Genomic DNA, 22881 nt, shown 5'->3' with positions numbered 1-22881 from the left:
TGGACGTACCGAGCATTATTGGTACTAGTAGGAAGTCTGAACGCCCTTAGAATTCCGAGCTTTCTGGTGTTTTTCTTGCAAGTCAAGATTGGCGGCGTGCATGCATATTTATCCGGTGCATGGATATCGAATTTGATGCATGTTTATCGAGGAATTGGCGAACGCAACATTCCATGACGTGATTATCCATGTTACATGTTTCCAAAAGACTGCGCGCAGCGTTCTACATGGGAACGTGCCGGTCGAAGAAGTAGTTAGAGAGCTAAGGACGGTGACCAGCTCGACCAGCTCTGCTCCATGTAAAACAATTTTATCTCTAAAATAAGGTGCCGCCCGTTTCATGGCCGATATCCCCCGCTACCCCCGCGGAGGGTTGCGCCAGGTTGCCAAGGAACAACCAACCAACCAACCACCTCTGCTCTATTCACTTCGCAGAATGCTGCTTCGACAGAACGGGGCAGACGGCCTGGCAGTGTATCTACAATTTTTCCTGCTTTCCCAGCGCATCTACAAAAGCCTGTTAGTTTCTACCTCCTTGACGTAGCTTCAACACAAATAGTTACGAAAAAAAGAAATTGCGGCAAAAGCAAGATGTAACTCTTTTGAAATCCTACCAAAGCGGAACCGAAACACCGAAGGACGCGGCTGCTTTATTTTTTCATGCGTCTAGTCTGATAGGGCGAGAGCTACCTCGTTTCGAGGCTGTGCGCACTGCGCTTGCCGTGATGACACACGTCGCCTACGTAGGTTAATGCTTGCGAATGCTCCTTCTGGCCAAATGTTCGCGTGATGGATATGTGTGCTTATGTAAAGAGAATAAGTGCGTTCCGCGTTAGCTTGTGGTTACTCCTTGAACACTGACGCCGTTACATCACAAAAACCCAGTTCCTAGTAACACATATGTAATTATAGTGCGCCAGCGCGCTCGATATACGAAGCACCCCTTCGACAACAGATTATTCTGAAAGTCTCCAGCTGACAATGGGTGTATGACATTATTTGTTTCATAAACGAGAAGAGGCAACTGTTCGTGGGTGTAACTTCAAAGCAGTTTCCATCTCATTTTTTGATTGTGGGGCTGCAAACCAACGCGCGCGCCGCGCGTATTCCATTGCCGTCTATGGCGGTCGCGCCCTGTTTTTCCTCTAGCTACATGGCTGCCGGCGGCTTCACTTGCTCCCGTTGGCGGCGGCCGGGACTGCCACTCCAGAGGTTCTATAGAACCTCCTTGGTCCCGGCAGCAGAGAGCTTTAGTTCGTCTGTAGACTTCCTAACGTTTGCAGATACCTGGTTACCTGGTGCTGTTGACGGCTGCAGCAGTAGCAGTAGCCGCGCCGCGTAGAGTCACTGGAAAAATTTCAGAGTATCGCATCTGTTTCCCGCGCGCCGCCGCGATTGGCTTACCCGCATCACGTGACCTCTCGCCGTCATATCCCTTCCAAGCGCTTTGGGTGCAGACGCGTTCAATGCAGACCATGGTCCCCAGAGGTACTTCGTCGCTCTTTTAAACGCGTCACGCAAACAGGGGCGTAAGCAGACATTTTTTCTGGGGGGGGGGGGGGGGGGGGGGGGACCTTCTTGATCTGAAGTGGGGGCCTGGCAGGCAGATGCGGTCGAGTGTTATTTCGTGCTATGAATGCCACGGGAAAAAAATTCAAGGGGGGGGAGGGCACGGGCCCGGTGTGCCACCCCCTGGCTACGCCACTGCATGCAGATGCCAGAAGAGAGTAGCTCACCAGCAAACGAACGTTACTGGTGAGCTACTCTGGGAATCTCGTTTATTTTTGCAAGCCGTGTGGGAAAAATGAATGTCAAAGAGCGCCGTTCTACGTGGCTGCATAGTTGGCCGGAATGAATTCGCCCCCCTCGAATAACACTCCTTCCTGCAGTGAACTGCACTAACTTTGCTAGAAAAGATCTTATGCGACAGGATACTTCACCTTTTCGGTTCGCTATGGTCAGCGATATTGAAAACTACATACCTTTCTATTTGCTCGGCTGTTTATATCTCGATCTGTTGAACAGATTACGCATGCTATCCGAGTTATAAGCGTGTCACGCACGAGAGCGAAATCGAAGATATATTAAAATAATAACTGTTTACTCGTATACCTTGAAGGCAATTGTGGCGCGATTATTTGCCTATTGCACAAAACAGAAGCGTGGAACTATAAACTTGGTATAGGGCAATGTTAACTATCAAGCGTATATTTAAATTTGTTGCAAGAAATGCTGCTAATGCTGCATTGCGCCGTGCGCACCCTTAAAGTACTGTATAGTGGGTGAGAAATGGTCACAGCAAAAAAAAAAAAAAAAAGGCAGATCCCACGCATTGAGGGAGTCGATTTTATGCGAGCCCTAGGTCTATATACATACTGTGTTGCAGTAGCATGTGCTTTAAAAATTCCGGGATGTGCGATTTCCGATCAAAAGAACATAAACCACCGTGCCGAGGTAGTTTTAATAAGAGTGAATTATGAAAAAAAAATGCAGCAGTGTAGAAACCGAACCCCAGCTGTTTACGCAATGGCAACGCCAAAAAAATCTGTTTGTCGGAACACAGCAAAATATTTGCAAATTCATTGTAACGTTGGGAATATTAAGGAGACATGAAATAGGAAATGAAACAATTAAGTAGTGATGTCAATCATTTTTGATGACCTATTTTCTACTTATCGCAAGATAAGATGCACCTTAAGGGGTATTCAGACGGGGGAGGAATGCTCGGGGGAGGCGGGGGGATTGCGTATCCCGTGACCGCGACGTCACGGATTAGCGAGTGGGCGTGACCCCCCCGCGCCTCCTCGGAGGAGACGGGGACGTTTTCCCCGAAAGGACAAACGATCCCCCTGCGGTGGGGGATGTGGCGGAATTTCGGGCTCTTGTTTGGCCACATTGTTGCACTTGCTCCTGCAGAGAGCGGCAGTGGGTGTCCAGTCTGCAGCTGGATGGTCGTCTGCAGCTCGTCGTCAGCAGCTCGTCAAACGGGTGGTGCAAGCCACCAGAGTAGTCTAGTAACACTGGTCTCCCCCTCCGTTTGCCTCGTCCGTGTGAGTGGGGGGCATTTGTGGAGACTTCTCCTCGCGAGCTGACGTCACTAGGCTCCGCCTTTACCCCCCGAGCATTTCTCCCCCGTCTGAATACCCCTTTACCTACCGCACGCCGATTCGCCCGTGCGTTCGGCTGCTGGCGTTCCGAATCAAGACGTCGCGCACAACTTCCAATTACCGTACACACACAACTTCTATTACACATATCAACAAACTGAACAGCAAGCATGGTGCGCAAGCAAGCTATGCGTCAGCAATCAGTCGAAGGACGCAATGTTGAATGTTCTCGATGTTGTTCGATAACGTTCTCGAGTGCAGTGAACCTGAACACCGACTGCAAAGCTAGCGCAAACAGTCAAGATTCACCAAATGTCGAGGCAAATGGCATCTCGCACGATGTCGCTGCGCTAATGCAACTATGTTTACAGCTCCGGACCTAGCGGACACACACGGGCGTGACACGAAAAGAGACCGATGAAGCCATGAAGAGAGTTCGCGAGCACATGGCAACATTCGCCGTACGTTTCATTAGTTACACCGCTAACCGCGCAGTCAGTCTATACCTGTCGATGACTCGAAGTCACTTCTAATATCCTCTTGAAGAAACACACACACATAATGCCGTTCCGCCGAGCGTAACACGGCACCGAGGCTAAAAGATCGGTCACTTCTCAACACACGCTAGCAACGCGCCGGACGGTCTGGAAGGGAAATGGCCGCCGCCGCTCAATGTTGCCCGCGTGCAGCCTACCTTTGCGGTACTCTGATTTTCCAGTGACTCTAGCGCCGCGGAGCCTATAGCGACATCTTGTGGCGTTTTGTCCAACTACAGTATTTTTTCTGTTTTTTCCGTCGCATTGCTGTTCTTGTCAAGAAAAAAAGCAATGACTGTGAGTTGCTAATTATCTCACTGCTAATGCTTTACACAGAGTCATAAGCGGGTAAGTCACTGCAATGTTATTTTGTAGGTCTCTGGTTAGGCTATGCATCATCAGGTGTCGCTACCAGCGTTGTCAGTCTCGTACCAACGGTAAGCTGGGCAGAGATTGTTGCTCCCACCCAAGCTAGAAATGATGACGCACAAACAGTCACACAGCTCCAAAAGATGGTAGCCACGCAACAACAGGTACTCGCGAAACAACAACGCAAGCTAGAGCAGTTAGAACGAGTACTGAAGTCATGGACAACAAGTCAACCGCCACCCAGCACAACCCAGCTTCAACCCGCAACGGGAACCATGGAAACAGACACTCAGGCTCCCCCGCTTGACCCAGGCGGAACACCTCACCAAGACCTGATTGAACAAATTGTTAATACAGTTGTCAAGATGCTCACACCACTCATAAAACAACAGATTAGCGAGGGGCTACAACAAATACGGGGCCAATATTCGTCATCAATACAAGAAATCCAGGAACAAAGCTTGACCTCAATCAAGGAAGCTGTGCAACCCAAGCTACTCGAATTAGATGCCCTCACTTGCAAATACAAACGCAGCGCCTCGCAGCTGGAACAGGGGCGCGGAAGAACACCCATTAAGCTACTCACGGGGCGCCGCGATATCTCCACGACAGCATATTGGCCTCGAGGCCCACCACTGGAGACGCCGGCGCCACCGTCGGCGTGACATGCTTGGCAGGATCACGTGGTCTCAGCGGCCGCGTCGGCTGCTTGTGGAGCGCTGCCGCGTGCTTTGAAAACGAGTTTCAAGTACCACATGCGCTGCCGTTTGTTCAAATACGGAAGTTTTCTCGCATTTTCTGCTCAATTGAAACCATTGTAATAGAGTGGTTGCCTTCGAAGGCGACGAACATGGGGCTCTACCGCTCGGTGCCGCAGTGCCGGGCTTATGCAACGGAGCCCAGTACGTGTCAGCCTGCACCGGTAACCGCGGGAGAAGAAACTGCGTGAAGCATAGGTTGTAAAGCTAAGAACCAGCAAGAATATATATATAGCCATCGGCTACGAGTCTTGTGTCCAACAAGCACTTGCGCGATGAAGACTTTCGTTACTGCGTCGGGCCTGCGATGTTCGGTGAGTAGCAGATAGCGCGCACTTGGACGATGGCTCACGCGCGCTTCCCGCCGGCAAATGATGCTTATATGCCACAGGATGGAAAAGGCGCTACCTTTTACCACGTGCGCTACCATTTCAGAATCCTCTCGTGCGACCTCTTCCCAGTAAACCATGAATGTCCATTAGATATCCATAGAATGCTAGTCTCGGGATATTCAGTACATCTTCTGGATATCTACATTTCTCCACATGACATTTCACGGATGTACTATAGATCATCTAAAATGCACCCAGATCACGCTCTCAGTACGTTGTATGGATATTAAGGCTGGATGTTCTGTACATTTAAAAGATGTTTTCCGAATAGGCAGCACACAAAAGGGCAACAAATACGCACACATAAAAGACGCAAACACAAGCGCTGACAGCGCTTGTGTTTGAGTCTTATGTGTGCGTATTTGTTGCCCTTTTATGCGCTGCCTATTCGAAAATCATGGCTCACCAACTAGCCCATCAGTACATATTAAAAGATGTTCATTCCTTAAACTCGCATCCACATGACGTAGCTGCTTGTGAGGTGCACTAATTATGGCTCTCAAAAACGAACGCTCGACAGACTGTAGGCCACAATACTTTTCGCTCACTTGAGTGCTCGCTATATGTACTGTTGTAACCTGAAAGTAACTGTTGCGAATCACTATTTTGTAAATTTTAGTATTTATGATTTTGGAAGTAGGTGTAGGTGTCTCGGCATAAAAGAGCAGTTGTATTGTACTGCCTTCTATGGAGAGCACGCTGCATACCTCACATTGTTCCTTTTAGGTATACAGCACATAACACATCTGATAACACATCAAATGTGCAATACTCTTCTCAGACTATTGCAATGTTTTGTTACACACAATGAGTACAATGCATTGCCCTGAAAGATTACTGCACATACAATCATAAGAGTGTTTCAATACTGGCGAAATGACAAGAGAATGAAGTGAGTCGAAAGCAACAAGGCAGTATCACAAAAGTTTATATGAGCAAAGCAATGCTGTAAACCATAAGAGTACTCTCAACGTGTAAGAACACAGGCTAAATGTCTAGAGAACGCAGATACACTCAAAAGAAATGAGGCGGTGTGATAAAAGTGAACTGTGCACCAGCTGAAGACTAAAACCGAAACTGTCCACCAGGAGTCCCAACATAAGTCCAGAAAAAACAAACTGTCTGCCAGGACTCTCAACGTAAGTCCAGACAGGCTCCTCGGCCGAATGAGTGTGGTCTTGTGGGTCACAGGAGGGGCTACTTGATATGCTCAGTCCGATCGCTGTGTGCCTGGATTCAAGTAGAAAGGAAGGTAAAAAAAAAATAAAGCCGGTACAGTAAAGGAATCGAGAGTTCATGAAACTGCTTGAACCAGAGAAACTTGTCGCATTGCTCTTTCTATTTTATGCCTTAAAATGGCTATCTTGCAAAACACATCAATGGAGCCCCAATTCTATGACTTTGAGAGGGCACCCAAAACTATCGTAAATTGAAAAAGTATTAAGATACGCAGAGACTGTCGGTCTTTCCCCCAAAAAATGTGACATGAAGGCGCACTGCTTCAAGAAAAGTAGATTAAATTCTTTAGAAAAACATGACACCTAAGTAATTAACTGGAGGAGGTGAAAGTTAATTATTATCCAATGTAATATGTCTTTTCTCCAGGATAAAATGAGTCAGGGCATTAACTGCAGTGAAGAGTCAAGTACAAAGCTGAAACCTGCTACAAACGGCCTTCCATCAAGGGTGTCAAGTATGGTGTCATCATCATTAAATGGTGACGGAGAACATTTCTTGAAAGCTTGAGAACATTCATACTGGACACGACTAAGCATTGTGTGTGATGCATTAGTTCCCAATCAGGTGCAAACAATGAAGCGCTGCTTTTATTAAAACTGCTAACATGAAAGGAAAGGTGTGTTATGCACTAAATACGGCTACAAACGCTGTATTATATATATATATATAGGACAGACGATTACTTTTAGGGCTCGTTTTCTCTGCGAGACTATATATATATATATATATATATATATATATATATATATATATTTCCAAATACTAGCTTTCACACAACCTCGATGAGGTCCGTGTAGATTGTTTAGGTAACAGCCTTTGAATAAGCATGCGATCAAGCAGTATTCAGGAGCGAATTAAGGAACTGGATCACTGACTGCAATGAACTGCAAGAGAATTTCCCCATTCTATGAAGGCAAACTGTACTTTTCCCATTTTCTAATTTTCAATATAGGAGCTAATCAGTTCACCTAGCCGGTATCGCTACCTTACAGGGGACCCGCAACACTTTTTGAGCACGGTCAGAAAGCGCTGCCAATAGGTAGTCGAGGCTCCCGAGAACACACAAGCCAAATATTATATCGCAGCACGAGCCCTGGATTGTACAATAAATTCTCAGTCACCTAAACATTGCTCCCTCTTCTCTCGACAAATGATGTGTTAGTCCACAAATCATAGCGTGTATGTGCACAGTTCCGCCATTGGCTGATTTGAGCATGGCGCTTATTCCAACTAAGCTTTGGCATGCTAGGGAAAGAGAGAACAAGCAAGCGCACACAGCTAAACAAATAAAAACAGAACTACAGCTGCGGCATACAACGAAAAACAACGCTAACAAATGCACAGTACTACAAAAGGACAGGCTAAACTAAGCTTATCATGGCTACTCTGGCAGCTACAAACCATTACATCAAGGAAACGAAGCAGAAGTAATGATGTCGATATCACCGAGGCATGCACGGCGATACAGAACTGTGCGTTTGGGAAAACGCGACTGCGAAAATAAACAAAAACCTTTATTCACGCATTACACAACGGCCTTATTCACTAAAGGAAACCATAAGAGAACGTACCTTTGCTGGCCAATGGCCCACTGCCGGGGCGGACAGGGTTCTTGCTGTACGCGACACAGTACCCAACAGTGGTCTACGTCCATGCCAGACGACACGGTATGAACTATGGGTTTAGGAACACGCAACTGCGAAAAGAAACAAAAACCTCCATTCACGCATTACACAACGGCCTTATTCACTAAAGGAAAGCATAAGAGAGCGTAAGTAGTACGTACCTTTGCTGGCCAATGGCCCACTGCCGAGGCGACCGGAGTTCAGAAACTCTTCTACTGTTCTTGTTGCACTGGACACAGCCAGAGAACATCCACCACACAACACCCAACAGCGGTCAACGTAAGTGCACATACGTCAGATAAAAAGCGGCGGACAAACGTCGCTGCTGGCAGCGTTGGCCCTGGCAGGACCAAACCTCAAGACCCAACCACGACTGGTCCAAACAAACATGTACGCAATGTGCGTACATGTGCGAAAGGAAACGTGATGGCGATGGCGGTGATGGGGACGACGTCGACGCGTGTCACAACCATGGTCACAACTTAGGGAAAGATTATGTACAAATTCATGCTTTATATTGCCGCTCATTGTAATTTAGAAGTAACTGTACTAAGTTTTTACAAACGTAATGATTTTTTTGTACAAATCATGGCGGCCATGACGTATTTTGCGTTGCAAACGGAAGTAAGCATAGCCTTTGAGACTTAAAATGTAGGCTTCAAGATGTGGGCCGGGATCAACAAATATCACTCTCCCGTTAGAACGGGCGTCCGTGGATGGCCAGATAACATCACAAAAATAACACAAATAAAATGCACCGATGGTACAGTGTGCACAACTCATACCGTACCGACAGACACGGCGCCTTGCGGCGCAGAGCCGCAACCACGGTGCAGGGAGCATGGCCTCCGAGATTGGCAGGCGCGTGCACCGCCGGTTAATGTCGGAGGCCACGCAGAAAGGAAAACCAAAAAGGGACGGGAAAAAAAAAACCGCGAGCCGCTTAGAGGTGGGGGAACACGCAGCGCGCGCCTTTGGCAGCGTTGAGGAGCAGACGACAGCGGTGTTTTCATCAGGCAAACGCCCAATTTATTCCGTTCTTTTTCTTTCTCTTTTGTTGCATCCGTTTCTGCGAGCTAACGCGAGGAATCAATGCCAGACTTCAGTGGATGCGCCGATTTAGTGTCGTTGAAACATTCGTTGATTATTTCTAATCCCTTGAAGGTCGGTGTTTTGTGAAAAATAAGCACAAATGTGCACCGTCTGTCACTTACGTCCAAAATGCGTCCATCGTTCACACAGCGTACATGTGCATTGTACGTCCGTTACAATAAGCCTTTGTATATCTTTTAGACGTCCACATTGCGCAAAGCGAAAATTGGACATCTTTCAGACGCAAATAAGACATCTTCTTTCGTCCTAGATGTTTGGATTATACCGCTACGTACCATGGACATTCGTGGTTTACTGGGTTGGTCGTCGGCCCCGTGCTCAGCGTCCACAACATCGGCTACAGATGCGCAAGTCATTGTTTAAATACGTTGAATTAAACAACTCACAGGGTCCCTTATGCATTCGCCAAAGATGACTAGAAGGCGAAAGCCATCTCCTTGTCAATCTATGTATTGATCCTCCCGCGCACCCCTCCAAAAGCGTTATGCACCTAACGACGTTTTGCACGGCCTCCGTGACCGATCACGGAGGCAATGCAAAGCGACCATGACGTGTGAATACGTCATTATGTGACGTCACGTTATGTGACGTCATAATGACTACATGTTTTGGTGACATGTGACTTCATTATGACGTCATATGGTCACGCCATCACGTGACGATTATTTTTTGCATCACTCGTGTTGACGCCGCCGACGCGGGACGCCGACGGGCAATCTCCCCGATTGATGAGGCATCTAGAGCTTTCACCTTCATAAGCTACACGACGTTTTGCATTGCCTCCGTGATCGGCCCACCGATCACGGAGGCAATGCAAAGGGCCATGTGTGAATACGTCATCATGTGACATCACGTTATGTCACATCATGGTGATGTCATAATGAAGTTGCAAGTTTAGGATATCTGTGACGTCATATGGTGACGTCATCACGTGACGATTATTTTTTGCATCACACGTCTTGACGCCGCCGACGGTCAATCTTCCCGTTTGAAGAGGCATCTAAGGCTTTCGCCTTCATAAGCTACGCGACGTTTGCTGGTGGACGTACATAACGAGTCAATTAAATGCTGCGGCTGTGTGCTGCGTTTATGTTGGCAATAACATTTTTTTAAGTCCAGCTTGCGTTCCCCTGACGCAAACACTGTGCTTTTTTAAGAAGCCCAAATTTATTTGTGCCACTCTCAAACCCACGTTGGGCCTCTCCAACCCCCTGTATTTTCTTGGACCCTCATTTATTTTCGTGGGAAAGATATTCCACTCTGTTGGCGTTAGACACGACAGTGCTGCCAAAATTGCTGGGGTACTCGCCAAATAATTACTATCCTGTTTGGCGGCTGCTGGTTGCTGCAATAACTTCTATTTTATTCACCGCTATTTCAAGCTCATGTGGGTCCTAGTTCACAGCCGACGTTTGCAAAACAAGTCCGGCGAACGTTACTGTATTTTCTTTCTTTTCCTTGGCGTTGCATGCCACTTTAAAGGGGCCCTGCACCGTCAATTACGCACGTTGTTTTTATCGGCCGTTTGCTTTCTATGGGTCTTGATGACTGCTGTAGCACCAATGAAAGCGGCGAGAACGAAGCGTTTGATATTTTAATTTGCTTCCGAAATGGGTTTCCGCGCCGATTGCAGCGTCGTACAACGACAATTTCTGTTACAGGAAGTGGGGTAGCGTGCGTGACTTATGTTGTTCGTTTTGATTGGTGGGAAATAAATAATATATAGAACACGCTTGCGACACACTCAGTATGTGGAATTTACTCATTTTAATGTGTTTAATGCTCGTTACAGCTGCGAAAAGGACACCAATGTGTGCATCGATTTTAACTTATCAGAAACTGCGACACAGATGGCGCTGCTGAACGGCCTACTCAAGGCGCAGCCTTCATCAATACACTGTGCTTTGCATTTCTGCCTTACACAGATTTTCCATGTGCTCGAGGTGTCTAGGTGTGTTTGCGTACCTACCATCAACTGCTGGTGTCGTCTTTGGTATTTGTCACCTGCCAGCATTGTGTTGAGTAAACTTGATTGTGTGCACGTTCCTCATGGTTCGATATAAGTGCGCGGTAGGAGTTCACGTTCAAGGTCCGTCCAGTCGGAGGAGCTCATCGTTTCTGAAACGTTCGAACGTCCTACCGGCCTACCGTTCTTCCCTCTCATGTCAGCATACATTGATACAGTCACCTGCTAACTTGTGCGGCACAGAAGCCGTCAAAAGGAGCGGCGCCCGGTTGCGACTAGAAGGCCACCATGTACTGCGGGGTTCCGGTATAGCAAAATGTAAGTCGCGTTTTGATTGGAAGCAGACAAAACTCCAATGACACGTCACTGGGCGAGTGAAATACGAAAGGGTACGCCAATTTCTGTCGTCTGCTTTTATTTTGAATTTGTAAGTTCAATAACTTCCGTTTCCGTGCGTCTATCTCCAAAATTCTTTTTGCATTCATCTCAGGACGATATAAGGAACGCGTTCCGATGTAAAAATTGGAGGGTAAAATATGGGTGCAGGGTCCCTTTAAGGGGTATTCAGACGGGTGAGAAATGCTCGGGGGATAAAGGCGGAGCCTAGTGACGTCAGCTCGCGAGGAGAAGTCTCCATAAATGCCCCCCACTCACACGGACGAGGCGAACGGAGGGGGAGACCAGTGTTACTAGACTACTCTGGTGCCTTGCAACACCCGTTTGACGAGCTGCTGACGACGAGCTGCAGACGACCATGCAGCTTCAGACTGTACACCCGCTGCCGCTCTCTGCAGGAGCAAGTGCAACAATGTGGCCAAACAAGAGCCCGAAATTTCACTATATCCCCCACCGCCGGGGGATTGTTTGTCCTTTCGGGGAAAAGGTCCCCGTCTCCCCCGAGGAGGCGCGGGGGGGTCACGCCCACTCGCTAATCCGTGACGTCGCGGTCACGTGATCCGCAATCCCCCCGTCTCCCCCGAGCATTTCTCCCTCGTCTGAATACCCCTTTACATGCTCGGTCTCGTAGACTGCTTCTCCTTCCACCAGCAGTCTCAAAGTGGCGAAGCTTTGGTCTATGAATATGTTGATGACAGAGAGCAAGTTCACTGGAATGCAAAGGGAACGATAATTAAGGAGCATTCAGGGGTGAGACAGCTGCGCATATTGCGAATTTTTGATACGATTCCGTTTTCCTGCGCCGAGCCGCTCTAAAAGCATAAAACTTGCAAAAATTGCGCCGTACTGCGCCGAAACGGCCTCACAAGCAAGAATTTTCAAGCCCGTGTCAGTTTCAGCGTGGGAAAACGTACACACTAAACAAAAATAACCAGAAACGGGAGTAAACTGCTTGTCCTCTAGCGCACAACCTTTTCTGGTTTTTTTTTTTACACGTACCAGTCGCGGTAAAAATTTACTCTCACGATAACCGAGTTTTTGAACGTAGCAACGGTAGTAATTTTTTACCCCCGCTGAGGTTTTCAGCGAGTATAGTAAGAGTAATTTTTTACTGCCTTTACAATGTTTTCCCGGTGATTTCTGAGAGTTATTTCTCGGTCGACAGTTTCTTGTGGCTGATGTAGTATAGTATTTATTTACTCCCCTAACTCAGTTTTCGTGGCTATTTCTGATGGTTAAAAAAAAAAAAAGAGCGCGATTGCACGATGATCCATCGAAATTCGAATTTAATCAACGTAGAAAACACAGTATCCATGACATATATAGAGATAAACACATACACAAACACATATACATACACACACACACACAACCAATGCAGAATAAAACACCACTTTAACCGACTGCTCCGCTGTATACAACCGTACGCCGGCCACCCGGTATATATATGCACCGCATCTTGACCCGCCATGTAGTGCAGGTAGGAGACTTATGTTTTGCTTGCTTGAACAATAAAGATTCACAGCGCACGCGTAAACTTTTAAGTTTGGCGGCAAGTCGACATGAGACACACCGACCTTTTTAGTATAAACCCGCCTTATCTCACCTTTTTGATTATCCAATTATTCGCTGGCACTCCGTGTTGGCCGCACTCCCGTTAGCAGTGCTGATGCACAAACCCGCAAAATATACCTAAGCACACACAAACCACGGCCACTCGACAATTTTTTCATTGCGCAGCGCTACACAAACACAGTAGCAGCACATATCCAGGAACGCCGGCGAAGTAGAGCGGCGCCGTGCCTGTACCAGGTTCTAACGACGGCCTCGCTGGGCCTTTTCGAGGAGCACGGCTATGCGATAAACGACAGCTGGCGATCTCCTCTGCAATTTTCGTCGTCGTTATTTTAGAGACAAATTAAAAATAGGCGTCCGCTATTCGAGGAGTCTTACGGAGCGATGCACTTACAACGAACGAGACCGCTCGCAGGCCCGGTTTTCACCGTGCTTGTACTCGCAGTGCACCGTCGGCCGCACGTTGGTTCCGTCTGCCTCGATCGGGGCTCGCCTTCGCGCTAGATGTTTCACAGCGGCGGCCGCATGGAGTGAAATACACAGTTTGGACTATACACAGTTGTACACAGGACTGTACACAATCTATGCGACGCTTGTTTCACCTGCTCCGGCGAGGCACTCACACCGGCCGCTGGCCGGCTCGGTGCCGACGACGTAGTGAAGCCTTTTTCTTATAGTTGTAGCCGGTCACTCTCCAGGAAGCAACCACGGACGATCACACCAGCCTGATTTTGTTTGCGCTGGGAGTGTTCTTCGTACCTCTTCGCGATTCGGCACGGAAGCGAGGTATCCACGGCGTCCAGGCTCGGAGCCTTGCGCTCGTAAGCGCACGGCCGCTCGATGATAGAAGAAGCACCTCAGATCAGCCCGCTTTGCGCAGCCGCTTGCCATCACCGCCACCAGACATATACAGCGCAAGCTTCTTAAGGCCGAACCATATAGAGCGTTTTTGCCGGCGTTTTCCCGGCGTTTCGTACGCCGGCGTCCTTCGACGTCGACGCTACCGGTGACGGTGGCCGAAACGTCCACCTCTGGACGGTCCAGACATCACGGGCGGCAGCGTCGACGCCGGAAGCAGTTCGATGGACGCAGGACCAATCAGCGTGCGGCTGGCAGCGACTTCCGCTACGTAACGGCGTCGTCGATGCTGCCAAAATGGCTGCCGCCTGCCTCGGATCTAATAAGTCGTCGCCGTGCACTGTGTGGCCCTTAAGTTCTCAACTGATTCTTGTATTTGACTTAGCTTGTTCCCTAGAAGCTTCGACAGCAAAGTGCTCGTGATATCTTTGAACTCTTTCCGAGAGCCGTACTCAAGTTCATCGGTAGGCTTAGCAGGAATGAGTGTATTGGCCGAATACGTGGCCTCAAAGATGTACGGCAGCTTCAAGCTCAGAGGCCATATATTACAAGTTCGTGGTTCTTCTTAATGCCAATAGCTGGCGCTACAAGTCAAATAAAAAAAAAAAAAGACTTTTCGGTGGCACTGTGACTCGTTTTTCTTTTTTTTTGCACCACAGAACTGCAAATGAGACATAAAAGCTATAATCAGGAGTATATCTTGTTGGTCCATTGACAGAAACTGTACACTGCTTTACGAAGTGTCAGGTTCATTCCCTCTGGTCACCCTGTGCGACGCTGAGTTAACGCTCTTCATATGGTTTGCCGCCCTCTCTGACGGCGTTGACGCGACGACGCCGAGGGACGCAACGTCAGAAAACGCTGGCAAAAACGCTGTATATGGTTCGGCCTTTACACTCGTCCCACAGGCGCTGAGCCGTGCCCCCATCTGGGAGGCAGAAAGCGTCTTTTCCGAAGAACCACTCAACAACAACAACTCGCCTGTCTCCAGGGCCGATATCTGCAGTACGGCTTTCCAGCAGGCTTTTTTCTTCGAGCAAGTCCTTTCGTTCACAGGCTGCTTTTCTCGCTCGTTGTGCTTCTGCAGCTGAAGTGCCTGAGGCGCGACAATGCGCAGCTTTGAAAAAAAAAAAAAAACTCGAAGGGGCACTCATCGTCGGACAAAAGCCGCCGAAGCGGGGCGAGCGGGAGGACCTTGAGGTCACATGGTAATAAACTCTCAAACGGGGGGTTAAAAATCACGTGACAGAATACTCCCCAAGTAGTAAAATTGGATTATGACATCCTTTTACTACGTTCCTCAGAGGTGGTGGTAAAACTATGTCATGTGCCACTTTTACTCCAACGTGAGGTAGTAATTTTAGAAGCGAGGGAGTTTTCAGAGGTAATGAGCCGCAAAAACCCCAATCTCGGCTAACTTTTGCTTACAGTGTAACTTTAGAAGCAGCGCCAGGGATACGTTCGCAGAACACGTTAACGCGTGTCCTTCTACGCGCCTTTGTAATGGAGGCTTCCATAGTGCTGGGATAATCGCCTCTGAACGGTTGTAAATATGTGTGACCCCCCCCCCCCCCCCAAAATGCGCTGCTGCTCCTCTAGCTTGCTGCTTCTCGGTAGGCCGAGTGTTCTGGCGCTACTGTCAACTGTCGCGTAACGAAAACTATCGAGTGGCATACGTAGTGCGAAGCGGGGTTGTTCACTCTGTCTCTTTATTGTGCATAGCTTGTTCCTCTGCTAGCTACGGTTTCGATGTCGACGCTGCTGCGTGTGTTCTCCCGCAATGAGCAAAGGTGAGTATTTTTCGGGTGGATAGAGCGAATATTTCCGGCTTCATGCGTTAATCTCGTTAAAACATACCTGCCGTGAACGCGGCATAACTACGCATTAAACGATAGTATATAGGCACTAACCACCAAGTTCAAATTTGCATCTCCTGGCTTGCGCCGACGCCGCCAAGGAGGAAATAAATGCAGTGCCGCTGTAAATAGTGCCTCAAGTGCGCACTACAAAGCCTTTTTTTTTTGTTCGTTAGCCGCAGCGCTGATTCGGGCTCTTTCGTACGACCGTCCTATAGCACATGGTGGCGACATCAAGGAGCGTTTCGAAACTATTACGCTCATAGGCGTGCGCAGGGTTTCCCTTCGGGGGGGGGGGGGGGGGGGGGGGGGGTTCGTCGCAGCGCCCCCAATCCCGATTAAGTCAAAGTATGGGCGGTATGCGGCAGACTTTGCGCTCCTCCCCCTCCCCCCCCCCCCTCCACGAAGGGGAACACTGACCTACAGGAAGCTCTGGAAAAGCTTGAAAAGCTAAATAAGCAGACCAACAAAAAGTGAAAGCAGTAATCTGCTAAATGGTATTGCTTATCGAAAGCAAAGACCTACTGCTGTGTGACTACAATTCTTGTGCAATCAGTTTTTTTTATTATTTGAGAAGTGTGATGTTTTTTTTTCTTTTCTTATTTTCAAATGTAAGGTGAACCTAGTTGGAAAAACTTTATTTCATATGTTGTTACCCGGGTTATATAAATTGCGTGGTTTGTAAGGTAGTGTAGTTCATACCTGGCGATAACCCGTTAAAAAAAGCTTTCTCCAAAGGCTGTTTGAATGTTATGTGTATTCTAAGCCGTTTAAAATATGTGCTTGTTCCTCCAAGTTGCTACAAATTTGTTTTTTCAGGCACCAAAAATGACATAATAAATGCCGCTAAACTGCTCCCAAACAAGGTTCTCCTGCTCCTAAATTGAAATTTTGCTGCTCCCAAAATTGCCCCCAAATCGATTTCAGCCGTCTCACCCCTGAGCATTCAAAAAGGCGTCGCATTTGCTCACGTTTTACGTGAGCACGAAACGAAACGAATGCACTGAATAAAGAAACAGAAGCAGCGGCATTTGCCCGCTGAGAAGACCGATCAATACGCAGTGCGAGACAACTTGACAAATGACATTGAAACGCACACGAATTTAGACTGAAAAAAAAAACAAAAAACAGTGAAGCGTGGGGACGGCACATCACAAAGTTGCGATGCGCACCGAAGCCGTAGTTGTAACGAAATTGTTTTTGAACTGCCCTGATAGCGTCCGCGCAACAGTAGTTGTTTGTGTACTCACAAATTCTCATATTTTGCTGCCTAAAGTTCACAGCGTTGTGCCAAAACGTGCTCGTAGCAAAAGCGAAACCATCAGTACGAACGTACAGGTGCGATCAAAAGTGTGCAGACCACGGGATCGCGTGGCAGAATGCATTGACGCGCCAGCTAGCGACGAGACACGACGAGACACCTGCTGCAAGGGCGCATGCGCGTCCCGTCTTATCACTTGTCTTCTCATGTCGCTCTGTTGGACGCGGTTACGGCGCTCGTACCCAAAACGACAACTGGGTGTCGCTTTCTTTGCTCCATCGAATCTGTGTCATTCTTTTACGTAGCGGCTGCGACGGGGCCGGTTCAACACCGGCTCGCGTTGTTATTGACACCGGTTGATGAGGATACGTAAGCATAGCGAGCATCGCACAACCTGACGAAGCCAAACGCACAAAATTAAATTTTCTCAGGCCAGCTTGCCTTTGTCGGGCTGATCCAAGTTGCACCTAAATGAGCTTAGTTAAGTCAAAGTTAATGTAGCCGAAATTAATCAAATGTAGTCGAGCACTTTATGACCTAAAAAGTGAGGTGTAAGTAGGTTTAGTTAAGCCCAGTCCAGCTTGGTGTTTTCATGTTAAGCGAAGTTAAGCTTAGATGAGACCAGATGAGTCGAAATAAGTATAGCCAAATCTAATTAGGCAAAGTTGATCATGCTCATCCTTAACCTAGCCGTGCAAAATTAGCCTATACAAGGCAAACCTTATCGTGGCCAATTAATCTAGGTCGACTTCCCCATGAGCCCACAGAAGTCAAGGCCAGGAAGATACTAATTACTCTTTACCGACTCCATACTAATTAGGATAATTTACGTCTAATTAGTGCTAATTATTGTGAACACTAATTATGACTAAATATTAGTCTGAAATGCAGCTAGAGTATCCTCTATACTGGAATTTCACGTGGCATAATTAAGCTAAATATGCATAACTAATCTAATTAGGCAAACACCAAGGTAATTACTGAATATTACTGAATAATGTGCGTGACATCAAAGCCCACCCGAAGTACTCGAGTTTGATGTCGCAGAACTATGCAAATCACGGCTCGATCCGCCTAATATAGACATCTGTTGCTGCATAGGACGCTTTTGAGAGTAAAGGTGTTTATCAATTAGGCGTAACTAGGCGTAATTTGCATAATTCTGCGACATCAAACTCGAGTACTTCGGGTGGGCTTTGATGTCACACACATCATTCAGTAATATTTATAAATAATGTTAAGGCTAATTAAATTTATATTTAGGTAAATGAGACTCGACTCGGTCAGGAGTAATCAGCATCTTGCTGAGCTTGGATTCTCTGAGCTCATCAGAATTCGATTTCAATTACGTTAATTATTTGTGTTTTAATAAGATGTTGCCTAATTAAAGCTAATCATAATCCAATTGGTTTGATCATGCTATGACCAACCAAGCTTAATCAGAGTTTTTATAATTACCTTGGTGTTTGCCTAATTAGATTAGTTATGCATATTTAGCTTAATTATGCCACGTGAAATTCCAGTATAGAGGATACTCTAGCTGCATTTCAGACTAATATTTAGTCATAATTAGTGTTCACAATAATTAGCACTAATTAGACGTAAATTATCCTAATTAGTATGGAGTCGGTAAAGATTAATTAGTATCTTCCTGGCCTTGACTTCTGTGGGCTCATGGGGAAGTCGACCTAGATTAATTGGCCACGATAAGGTTTGCCTTGTATAGGCTAATTTTGCACGGCTAGGTTAAGGATGAGCATGATCAACTTTGCCTAATTAGATTTGGCTATACTTATTTCGACTCATCTGGTCTCATCTAAGCTTAACTTCGCTTAACATGAAAACACCAAGCTGGACTGGGCTTAACTAAACCTATTTACACCTCACTTTTTAGGTCATAAAGTGCTCGACTACATTTGATTAATTTCGGCTACATTAACTTTGACTTAACTAAGCTCATTTAGGTGCAACTTGGATCAGCCCGACAAAGGCAAGCTGGCCTGAGAAAATTTAATTTTGTGCGTTTGGCTTCGTCAGGTTGTGCGATGCTCGCTATGCTTACGTATCCTCATCAACCGGTGTCAATAACAACGCGAGCCGGTGTTGAACCGGCCCCGTCGCAGCCGCTACGTAAAAGAATGACACAGATTCGATGGAGCAAAGAAAGCGACACCCAGTTGTCGTTTTGGGTACGAGCGCCGTAACCGCGTCCAACAGAGCGACATGAGAAGACAAGTGATAAGACGGGACGCGCATGCGCCCTTGCAGCAGGTGTCTCGTCGTGTCTCGTCGCTAGCTGGCGCGTCAATGCATTCTGCCACGCGATCCCGTGGTCTGCACACTTTTGATCGCACCTGTACATGCAGACGCTCATACATGCAGAGGCACAGTCAGTCGTCGTGAACCCGTGTGATCGCTGGCTTAGGCTTCTTTCTGTTCTGCTCCGTTTGGTTATACAGGCAGTCTACTCTAACGAGATATTTCACATAGTTTGCACTCAGCGAGTGACTCTTTCACGCAAGAAGCCAGTTCAGGGGTCTCCAACGCGGTGACCGCGTGAAGCGGGTGCTCGGTTTTCTGCGAAGAGACAGCGACTGTAGACTATCTTGTGCTTTCAGTTTCTCGAAAATGATTATTTTGACAGTACAGAATACAGTTCCTTTCAAAAGTACTTATAGAAATGCCCTGGAGGGCTTGCGCGAGGTGTTTTTGTTGAGCGCCGACAACAAAACCTATGGGGAGCGCGCCGGCGGTATCCTACCTAGCATGCAACCGAGGCGCGTCCGATAGAGGGCGACTCCGTAACTCCTCGCCGCCAATAAAACCGGGGACTTGGAAGAGACATCCTCTTCGAACCTATGATGGCGCAACTCCCTCAAAGCCTAAACATAATACAGTGGAACTGCAGAAGCTTTCGCCGTAAGGCGGCATCGCTATAACAATACATAGGTACGCTCGATCACAAACCCTGCATCACAGTACTGCAGGATACCATAGTCCCTGATATCAGATTTTAATCGTACACAACACATGCCAACAAACACAACACATTGGTCTGCACTTTAGTACACAACACCTGCACTGCGGTCACGGTAGATCTCGACCCCCGCAATGAAAAGCTTGAATACGTCTTCATACGACTTCTGCCTATCAAGCGCTCCCAGCCGCCCGTATGCGTGCTCAACATATACAGTCGACCCAAGTCGCATAAGCAAACCTTCATCGAAGTCTTCCGCAAAGCCAGGAAATAAGCTCTAAATGCACTCCTGCTTATAGTAGGGGACTTTAACGCCCGACACCCCTCCTGGGGTGATCCGCAGGAAGACATCAAAGGGAGAAAATCAGGGGCGTAGCCAAGGAGGGGGGTTGGGAGGTTCACCCCCCCCCCCCGAAAATTTTCAGTTTTGCTTGCGTATATATACACGCACACATACAAACGCACGCACGAACATACACAAAGTATGGATACCCACCCCCCCCCCCCCCCCCCGAAAAAAATTTCTGGCTACGCCCCTGGAGAAAATTGTATGATCTCATGGCTCTTAAGGGTATCACTCTCCTCACCAAACCAGCCTACCCCAGTCGCACGGGTAACAGTGTTATCCACACTCACAGCGGCAAGAGAGTGCTAGCAACTCTCTTTGCGAGAGTAAACGCTTGTCCCATATTTCACTCCCTTTTCAGGAGTGCTGGGAACTCTCTGCTGCACAGAGTAGGCATGCTCTCTCGACAGAGTTCTGGTACTCTGGCTGAACCAGAGTGAACAAGCTCCCTCGCCAGAGTAAAGTCACGCTTTTGAAATGGAGTACATAGACTCTCGGCTGGAATTGCGCTACTCCCTCGCAGAGTTTTACAATGCTGGTTGGGCTAGAGTGCATGAACTCCCTCCAAGAGTAGAATCACTCTTGCTGCTAGGACTAACGTTTAAAAAAAAGGAAAAAAAAGAAATCCTTCGTACGTTTTCTACAATGTAACAGTGAACCTGGCTGAAATGCCTCAAGCTTACCTCACACATACACAGAACTCACATCCGCACACTCATTCATACACAACACAGCAACACTGAACATATGCACTACTGGCGCTGCACACAACCATACACCCGGTAACCGGTATATATATCCATGTTGTCTGGCCCCCTTCCAGTGCCAGTGGCAACAGCTCTGCTGTGCGTATTTACACAGCAAATATGCATGGAACACGTGTAAATATCTAATGATCTATTGTGATACTGTTGGCACATCGATCTTTTACTATAAAACAGCATATATTCAACACTGTTTTCATTCGTAAATTCCAAATATCAGCTGGGACTCTATGATATCGGCTCAATGCCGTACAGCCGCTCATGCCCAAATCTGAGAGTTGTAGTCACGCGCTTACAAATACACTTGCGGCGATCTTTTACCAGGGCTGGCTGATGAATACTTTACGACGTTACGATCTGGCGTCCGCTCGGACATGCGGTGCCGCGGCAGGCGCGGCACGTACGCCAGAAAATCAACGACGGTCAACATCACCACAATGCAAGCGCATCTCTGGCGATTCTCGCACTTTCGCTCAACCTCGGTTGCATTTTAATGCATTCAAAGCTTTCGACGATAAAATGCGCATTCTTCAACCTTCGTCAGCCACTTGCGCCGAGATCGGTCGCACTCAATATGACCCGTACGACTCCCAGCGAAGGTAGTCCTAGCGCACCTGCCGAGTCCGTGTGTACATGCTGTCGGCGCTTCTGGGTTTAAGGATACGCAATTCAGACGTGTAAAAATGAGTGTACAGTAGAGCTTTAGTATCGGTTAACCTGAATGAACCATTTTTTCTTGCGTACGGTGCTCGTACAAGAAGCGATGGGCATCGTTACGACGCCGCTTTCAGCAAACGCACCCCGGCAGCCACCGAAAGCCGCCGGGCGCACTCGCCGGCACTTCGCAGACACAGACTTGTCAATTAGTACGCCTTGTTGAACTAATATGATGGCATACTTTCTTGCACGTTCAATTCGGTGTTTGGCGATCAGTTATGTATGTAGTTGCACCTATCGATTCAGATGCAAATCAGTACATTGACACGGGCGCTGTGCGGGTGTATCGTCGATAGCGCGAGAAAATACAGGTTATTGAATGTCATTCGTGGTCGTCAGCTGTTTTGTGTGTTATGAAGACGCCAATTTTATTTGAAAAGGAAGATCGCGTCTATCTTCAGTATGCGACCCGTAAAGATGAAGTCGAGCGGTGAACTCTGTCTTGACTAGTCTTTTTACAGCAAGAGTGCTGCGATGGGGCGTGGCGTAGTGGTAGAGACCTCGGCTTGAGAATCTTATGGTGGCAGTTTCGATTCCTCCTGCCGGACGTTTTTTTTTTTTTTTTCTCACGACTCTTCTTTTATTGCAATAATGCTTTAGTGTCTACCTTATTCCAGTGGCAATTAGTTTTTGTCGTAAACTAAGTTGGCGATGCGTTAGAATTTGCCGATGTTCGAGGCTTCGAAGCATGCCTCTGTTGGCGTTTCAGAAACCAAAGGTTTCCGATCACAAACACTTTCTTTTGTTATTACTGAACGCTATCCTATTAACTTGCACAATAAAGTGACATCTGTGGCGTCTACGCTCGGAGGATTATGGTTAAGAGACAGTTATATATCGCTGTGCGGCGTCGGCCAGAAGCTAGCGCTAGTTTGTACTCCGTCTGCTTAGGAGGGAGTTCCCGACCCTGTTCACGCTACGTCGGGGAGGGAGTTCCGTGGATTGGGAACTCTATCTGAGTAGCAGAGAGTTCGCGGTCTCTTTTACTCTGCCTTCAAGGAAAGAGCAAGTTCCGCGGCTAACTCT

The 22881-nt window shown here is 47.6% G+C and overlaps 1 protein-coding gene and 1 long non-coding RNA gene across 17 annotated transcripts in view; one reads left to right on the top strand and one right to left on the bottom strand.

Annotated features, from left to right (window-relative positions):
- LOC119388286 (SH2 domain-containing adapter protein D) overlaps positions 1–22881 on the top strand; it is a 103751-nt gene that overhangs the window by 52635 nt on the left and 28235 nt on the right. The window lies entirely within an intron of this gene.
- LOC119388288 (uncharacterized) lies at positions 6269–8253 on the bottom strand. The gene is made up of 3 exons (XR_005182668.2): positions 8188–8253; positions 7973–8097; positions 6269–6392 (listed from the first exon to the last, which is right to left on the bottom strand). It is a non-coding gene; the product is annotated as an uncharacterized LOC119388288 (long non-coding RNA).

Source organism: Rhipicephalus sanguineus, chromosome 3 (assembly GCF_013339695.2).
Source record: "Rhipicephalus sanguineus isolate Rsan-2018 chromosome 3, BIME_Rsan_1.4, whole genome shotgun sequence".
NCBI lineage: Eukaryota > Metazoa > Arthropoda > Arachnida > Ixodida > Ixodidae > Rhipicephalus > Rhipicephalus sanguineus.
This window is presented reverse-complemented; position numbering and strand designations above follow the sequence as displayed.